This window comes from Apium graveolens, chromosome 3 (assembly GCF_009905375.1).
Source record: "Apium graveolens cultivar Ventura chromosome 3, ASM990537v1, whole genome shotgun sequence".
NCBI lineage: Eukaryota > Viridiplantae > Streptophyta > Magnoliopsida > Apiales > Apiaceae > Apium > Apium graveolens.
In genome coordinates, this window is record NC_133649.1 from 91663469 (window position 1) to 91672183 (window position 8715).

Sequence of the window (8715 nt, forward strand, 5' to 3'; positions counted from 1 at the left end):
GATAACCCCGACCATAATTTCCAAATCTCTCACGTGGAGGGGCACGCTCGTGTTTGCGGTGTCGCACCCTATCATCCCTTAGGTATGTAGGGGGCACACGTGTTGTGTCACGGGGCCTTGCTTCTCCATCATCACCTTCCTTTTGCCATTCCAACAACAACATCCTCAAATCATCATCTTCCAACCTTATGCCAAGTCGTCTCTTCAGAGTTGAGAAATCTCTTATCTCCTCATCTTGATTCTGGGTATTCTCCACACGACAATGCTCATCCATCGTACGTCCAGACCTATGAGGATGGGGAGTAACCTGATTATCAGTACGAGGCCTCTCTCTCCCATCAGTATCCTCATTTATAAGTTCCACAATAGGCTTGGCATCATCAGAATACTCCAACCACCGTGGAGTAATTCATGGATTTCCACCATTAGCCTGTCCACAAACACCGTGGGCATTATCCTCAACCATGGGGGCTTTCTCCATGGCATGACCATGATGGGGAGGATGAAGACCTCTCCTCGTCTTGCAATGCTCCACCGTGCTCAACCTTGAATTGAAGTTATTCAAGGTATCTCCCATGCGATACAGCTGCTCCAAGATATTAGTGTTGCTGATGAGAACTGGTGGTGTTCCTCCCACATCCGATGCTCATGGAGGATTCGCTATGTTTCTGGGCATGTAGGGTTTATGCTGAGTGTAGTCTCCCTCATCATCTCCTTCAGATCTGCTATCACTTCCATCATAAGAACTTTCATCACGATTGTAAGAAATCTTTTCTTCCTTAAGATTATGATCTTGATTATCACCCTCCTTCTAGCGCCAATTTATTGACGGGGGAATTTGGTAAGAACAAAGTTTGAGGTTTCTTGCCGGAATTAAGATCTGTGACGATGGTTCTTCACTGAAAAATTAAGCAGTGTGTGGTGGTTGTGTGTTAATTGGTGGCTGAGATTGATTAGAGTAAGTGGTGGCTCCTTATCAGCACTCAACTTCTTACCCTATCAATGTGCCTATATACCCTTTATATAGGGATCAAGCCTGACGTAGTTCTTGGGGAACAAGAAATCTAATGGGCTTAAACTTCTCATTCCTAGGCCCGGTAGAATTCCCTCCAGAATCCATCTTTCGCTAGCTTTAGGAATGTCCAACTATGAGACCCAACCGCGAAGTCCCAAGGTTCTCTTGTAATCGTAGGAATTCATGGATAGTGCATCTCCCTGCACAAGGATAACACTCCGCTACAGCTATCTCCCTTGATTTACGAAAGTAGGTATAACCACGGTTCACCCCAAATTCTAGACGCGTCCCTGTCCCCCAAATGAAAAATAACCCACCAGATAGCAGGACGGGTGATCCCAAGCTCTTGGGTGCAAAGTGCAGGATGAATCCAAAATTCTCCAACGAGGGCACCCATTGAATATAGGAGGAGGCCTTCAATTATCAGGCATACCCTGGAGGTCTTCAAGCTTTTCATGGACATCCCCCTCCTAGACTGACTCAATGAGGGAGTACCTGCAATAAATAAGTTAGTGAAAATAATTCTCCATTGTTCCTTCCATGCTTGTCCTTATCCTAAATGAGAAGAATCCCAGAATGCCTAAGTAAATCCAAAGCCATGTATTCCTTTAGGCCAGGATGCGTCCTCACCTTGTGGAATACACACCCCTTCCCTATATTGTGACTCAGACACGTGGTCAATCGATCTCCTTCATTTCACTCCCGGAAGGCGCATCCTTCGTCCCGGACGCGTCCGCGACCATTGATATTTCCTCGACATCCTTTTTCCTTGCAACCTTAACCTCAAACAATCCAGATCACATAGTCTACCCAATGTTGGACGCGTCCTACGTATAGGGCGCGTCCTCCCTTCGTGCGTTGTAGCCTAAAACCTAATCCTTCATCCTTTTACCCCAATTTGATTTTAATTGACCCATTCTTGACCTGAAATGATCCATAACCAAATTTTGGCTATAACATGAAGTTCTTAAGACTTATCGAGAAGTCATTTTAGACTTATCGAGAACTCGGTTCTCTACATACTTTTGCTTAATATGACTCTATCTCATATTAATTCCACATACCATCAGTATGATTAATATTTTCACAGTTTTTTTATAATTAGAAAAATTCCAAGTTCGATTTATTTTTGAGAAATAAATGTATAGAGAATTCTGAAATATTTATAAATTATAGTCTAGTTAATTCCTAATTAAATCAAATTGATTTTGATTCATTAAGAATTAATCTGCTGCATCATGTTAGCTGAGTTCTTGCCTTTAGATGAAGAATTAAGCACACCAATTTCACTTACAAGTCTTGTGAAAGTTGCTTCATCTAGAGGTTTAGTGATAATAACAGCTAACTATTTTTCTGTTGGAACATAAATAAGCTCAGTGGTACCATTTACAACATGTTCTCTAATAAAATGGGACTCCCTTAGTTCTAGATGGTTAACATGATTAGCAACAATGGATATTGCACTAGTATTGTCACACATGATAGGAATATTTTGTAACACTAGACCATAATCTATTAGTTGATTTATAATCCAAAGCACTTGAGCAAAGTAACTTCCAGCAGCTATATATTCAGCCTCGGCTGTGGAAGTTGATACAGACTGTTGTTTCTTACTATACCATGATACAATTCTTTGACCAAGAAATTGACAGCTTCCACTAGTGCTCTTACTGTCAAACTTGCATCCAGCAAAATCTGCATCTGTGTATCCAACAGCTTCAAAACCAGTTCCCTTAAGGATACTATAATCCCAAGTTAGGAGTACCCTTCAAATATCTGAAAAATCCACTTGACAGCCATTAAGTGTGATTCTTTATGATTTGCTTGAATTCTTGCACACAAACATATAGCAAACATGATGTCTGGTCTACTTGCAGTCAAATAAAGTAGAGATCCAATCATTCCCCTATAGCTTGAAATATCAACAAATTTTTTTTCTTATCTTCATTCAATTTGGTAACTGTAGAAATAAGAGTAGATGCAAGTAAAAAATCGACCATTCCAAATTTCTTCAGAAGATTTTTGACATACTTAGTTTGACTGATGAAAATTCCATCACTTCTTTGACTCACTTGGAAGTCAAGAAAGTAACTTAATTCTCCCATCATACTCATATCATATTCACTTTGCATGACTTTTTGAGAATCTTTGACAAAATTCTCATTTGTAGAACTAAAAATGATATCATTCATATAGATTTGAACTAGGAAAATGTCATCACCATGTTGCTTGTAAAAATAATGTTTTATTAATTATGCATCTAGTGAATCTATTCTTGATCAAGAATTCTAACAAGATATCACAACTCTTGGTGCTTGCTTCAACAATAGAGAGCCTTTAATAGTCTGTTAACAAAATCTGGAAATTCTGGATCTTTAGAGCCAGGAGGCTGCTGCATATAGATTTCTTCTTCCAATCACCATTGAGGAATGCATTTTTCACTATACATATGATACGCTTTGAAATTTGAGTGTGCAACAAATGCAAGGAAAATTCTTATTGATTCAAGTCTTGAAACTGGAGCAAAAGTTTCATCATAGTTAATTCATTCTTCTTGTGAGTAGCGTTTAGTAACCAGACTTGCTTTATTTCCAAGTAACAATACCATTTTCATCCATTTTGTTCCCTTGATGCTTCTATTTTTTGGTACAAAAACCATCACCCAAACTTTGTTTCTTTCAAATTGATTTAGCTCTCTTGCATAACATTTATCCAATCAGGATCAAGTAGAGCTTCTTCAATTTCTTATGCTCAATTTGAGATAAGAAAACAGACATGTACATATTCATTTACAGTGGCACTTCTAGTTCTTACACCAGCTCTGAGATTACCAATAATAATGTCTCTAGTGTGACTCATATTCTATTTCTAGTGTGTTGATTATGATGACTATAGATGCCCTAATTTTCTTCATTATTGGCATGACTTGCAGAACTATTATTTCTTTCTCCCCTTGAGTTTATGTTGTCAAATTTAGGTGAATTTCTATCTTGAGATAAATTCTTATCCACAGAAATTACTGGATCATTAGTTTATTCTTTTTCGTTATCCGTATTATTTTTCCATCATCTTCAGAATCACTATCAAGGTTGAGATTTTTAAAATTTAAGGCTTCATCTTTACTTTCATCAAGTTATTCCAAACCAGGATACTTATCATCATCAAAAGTCATATATGTGTTCTCCATAATTTTTCTTTCCTCTAGCACATAGACCATGTAGGCAGTCTTTTCCAATAAATAACCAAGAAAGATAGCTTCAAATACTTTTGAGTCAACTTTGCCAATATATTCAGAGTTATCTTTTAATACAAAACATTTATTTCCAAACACATGAAGATGTTTAAATGTAGGCTTCTTCTTAGACATAATTGAGTATGGTGTCTTGTGTTAGGTCCAAATGTACATACAGAAATCATTCATCTTTGCATTTCTGAATTCAGTTCCATTGTCTGATCTGATTGTTCACACAGTCACTCCAGCTTCTAACTCAATCTTGTTGATGTGATCAATAATCATATCAGGTGTTTCATCCTTTGAATGTAAGAATAACACCCATGTGTATCTGGAATAGTCATCAATAATCACTAAGCCATATTTCTTTCTTGACATAAACATGACGTTGACAGGACCAAACAAATCCATGTGAAGGAGTTGTAGTGGTTCAGTGATGTCAGCCATTGTCTTCTTCTTGTGTGATGCCATCTTTGACTTTCCCTTCTCACATGCTTCACAAAGTCCATCAGGATTGAATTCCATCTCAGGCAATCCTCTCACCAGTTCCCTGTTAAACAAAGAATTCATAGTCTTGAAGTTCAAGTGGGAGAGCTTCTTATGACATAACCAACTTTCATCTAGAGAGGCTTTACTGTAGAAGCACATTACTTGACCATCTGCAGAATTCCAGTCAGCTACGAACAAATCACCCTTTCTGACTCCATTGAGAGTTAGCTTCTCATTCTTCTGATTAGAGATCCAAACACTTCTCCTCTTGGACAAAACTTTGCATCCTTTATCACAGAACTGACTGATACTGAGGAGATTATGTATGATACCTTCAACCAGAGAGATTTCTTCAATGATGACATTGCCAATTTCCAAATAGCCATATCCCATAGTATAACCTTTATTGTCATCTCCAAAAGTAACCACTGGGCCATCTTTCTCAACCACCTTTGATAGCAGGGCTCTATCTCCAGTCATATGCCTTGAACATCCACTGTCCAGAATCCACATGACTTCTTCTGCTTAATGCCCTGAAAATAAAAGTGATTAAGTTTCTTTGGTACCCAAACTAAGTTGGGTCCAGAAGACTTAGAAGCATTTGAATATATAATATTTCTCTTCACAGAATTGACAGGATTAACAGTTTTTGCTTTATCATTGACAGTTTCCTTGTACTTTCAGAAGCACCAACAAACTTGCTCTTGGACTTGGTGACAGGTGCCACTTTCCTAGCTTTAGGAAGGCTTACAGTCTTTGATCTACCAGTGTTCTTACTAACATGCTTATCATGATCATGAGATGTATTATGTGAGTGTGTGAATCAAGATAAGTGTGCAGGAAAGATACTACAAATGGCATGCAAACAGATTTATCACACTTAGAAACTTTAGGCATGTTAGGCATGTTATGCACATAAGCATTCTTAACATTGTCTACTTAACCTTTTTACAAGCATGAAGTAAGGTGACCAGCAGAACCACAGTTGTTACATAACTTCCTAGGGCCATTATTTCCTATTCTGCCATTCTCAGTTCTATTCTTCTTAGTCTTGGAGGTAAACCTCTAGTCCGACAAAAGATAAGTCAGAGTCACTAGCAACAGACATAGGTTTCTTTGGCCTTTTGTCTCCTTGAGAGCTTCTAGATCCTCAACAAGCATCTCATGGTGAATATAAAGATTATCTTCATCAAAGGGCTCAATAGTAGCTTTCTTGAGTAGAGGCTTCTTAGCATCCTTAAGAATATGAGGTTGTATCTGGGGAATTAAACAACTTTCTCTACAGGGTCATTTTCAACTACTCATTTCTTAAAAGCTTTTCTAAGTTCGCTGTAGTCTAACCTATTCCAACCTTTCCACCTACTACTTGATCAGCTATGAGCTTCTTAGCAATATTGCAGAATCAGTAAAAGCATGCAATTTAGTTTCTAATTCTGCATTCTTGTTGCTTAGCTCCTCCTTTGTCTCAAGGTGCTTAGTAATCTTAAGCTCTAAATATTAATTGGTTTGCTTAAGATTCTCAACACTGACCCTATCTAGAACTAACTTATCATTTCATCTTTAACTTTCATCAGTTCTACTCTAAGGTCTTCGACATCAAGCAGAGTACATCTTAGTGTAGTACTAACATTTATATACACTTCTTTTACGGCAATCTTGTTGTTCAATGCATTCCTTTGTATTGCATTGTGCCTTAAGATAGTGATGAGAAACAGCATTTCCATACATTAGGACAGTCTGCCTGAAGGCGACACAAGTGTTCATTCTCACACAAAATTATCCGGAGGTAAAGCACGAATAGTTGGAAATGTTACCTGAGATGAAGATTCTGCCATCAATGCAAGATTTCCATATTGTTCTTCTTCATCATCAATGTCATCCTAGCTCTTCCCCTCAGCTATGTAAGATTTCACTGGATACTTCCTTGAGGTACCTGAGTCCTTCTTTTGATAAGCTTTACCTTTATCCCTTGTTTGTTGAGGCTTTCAACATTCAGTGGCAAAGTGCCCAACCTCATCACAGTTATAGCATCTGAACTTGCTTCTTTCAACCATCCCTGTCTTGTAACCTGATCCAGAAGATGAACTTGACCTCTGACCACGGTTGCTGCTTCCAGAACCCCTAAAGCATTGCTTCCTTCTAAACCTATTACTGAACATCCCAGCTAAGTTGGCCATAGTAGGATCTTCCATGCTTTGCAACTCTTCAGTGGTGTAGTAATCACTTGGATTCTCAGAGAGGTTTCCATTATCCATCTCAGCTTCAAAGAGCGTTCAGCATTAGACTTAGACTTTTCAGCAGTAATGTCAAGCTCTTTGATTCCACTAGCTACAAGTGCAGTTGTCTTGAGTAGTTCAGCATTCTTGTTATCAACTGTACCATCACCATAGATGATCTACCTTTGTTCTTGCTCCATTTCATGAGTCTTCAATTTACTGTACAACTTCTCAAGTGTCATGGTTCACAGTCAACATGCTCACAAACAGATGAAGCCTTATTCTCTAAGTGGTGAGGTAGGACTAGCATAAACTTCCCGTTGACTTCTCTCTGAGGATAAGTCTTGCCATGAATACTTAATTCGTTTAATAGCTTGTTCAGTCTTTCAAAGACTTAAGTAATACTTTCTCCAGGCAAGGATTTAAAGGCCTCATATTGTGTAGTAAAGATATCCAATCGATTCTGCCTGACATCTTCAGTTCCTACCATAAGCAGTTCTATGGTTTCCCACATGTGCCTTGAACTCTCACAGACCATAATTTGGTGACTTATATCATCCATTGAGTCCACCAAAATAAGCTGCAGGGCTTCATCCAGAGCTATCAGTTCTTTGTTACGAGCACTTTATTCTGCTTCAGGACATGTTATCCTTATATTAGGCAACTCCGGATGATCCTTCATCGGCACATGTCTTCCTTCTCTCAATACTCTCATATACTCTTGATTCGAGGCCCGAATATACAATAGCATTTTCTTTTTCCATAGATTATATCTCAATTTATCAAACTGAGGAACCTTGATACCACTAACTTTCTGAGAACTCATCTTTTCAGATCTGAGAAAATATTGCAATAAACCGTCTCAAAATATGATAACCCAGTCAGTCAACAATACCAAACCAGTCAAGTTAAAACCCACAAACCCAAATCAGATCTACACACCGAAAACACTCCCAGACTCCGTACAACCAAAATCAACAACAAAACTTGCTAATCTAACGGATCAGATCCGTATATCGATCAACAAGCTCTGATACCAATTGTTAGGTCCAAATGTACATACAGAAGGGGGGTTAATGTATGTTCTTCATTTTTCGTTAATTAATTGCAGCGGAAAATAAACCTCGAAAATGAAATAAACAAACACTAAGAGATTCACGGAATAATTCTTATTATTAAGAAATTAAACCGTAAAGGTTTGCTTACAACTCCGAATATAAATAATTTGAAGCAACAAATATAGAGAGAACCAAAATAATATATCAATCTAGGGTTCTATCTATCACTCTAAGAATTTAAAGCTTCTATCAAAAGATTAAATACAATCAAGGAAGCTTTAAATAATGAGTTTTACAAGTTTGTAAGGCTTTAATTGGTGTGGAACAAATTGGGCAGCACTTCTCTCCTTAATTTCAATAAATAAATCAACCACCTCTACAAGAAAAAATTCTGCAGAGCTTCGATAGAGTTTCTGCAGAGAAGTCTTGTTAACAATCTGCTGCTAATTTTATTTTGTAGGAGGTATAATTTGTGGAGAGATAAAAGGAATTACGTGGCTGATACAGGTCCATACACTTTAAATCTACAACCTGTATTGCGACCAGAGTAGTAGAATTGCCTTGGAATAATTTACCCAATTTCTCTGGAGACTAGGGAGAGTCCTGTGGCGACCAGAGTACGAAATAGCACTGGAAATAATTTATTAAATCTCTATGGCGACCAGGAACAAACCATAAAATTGCCTCAGAATTTTTAAGCTCTCT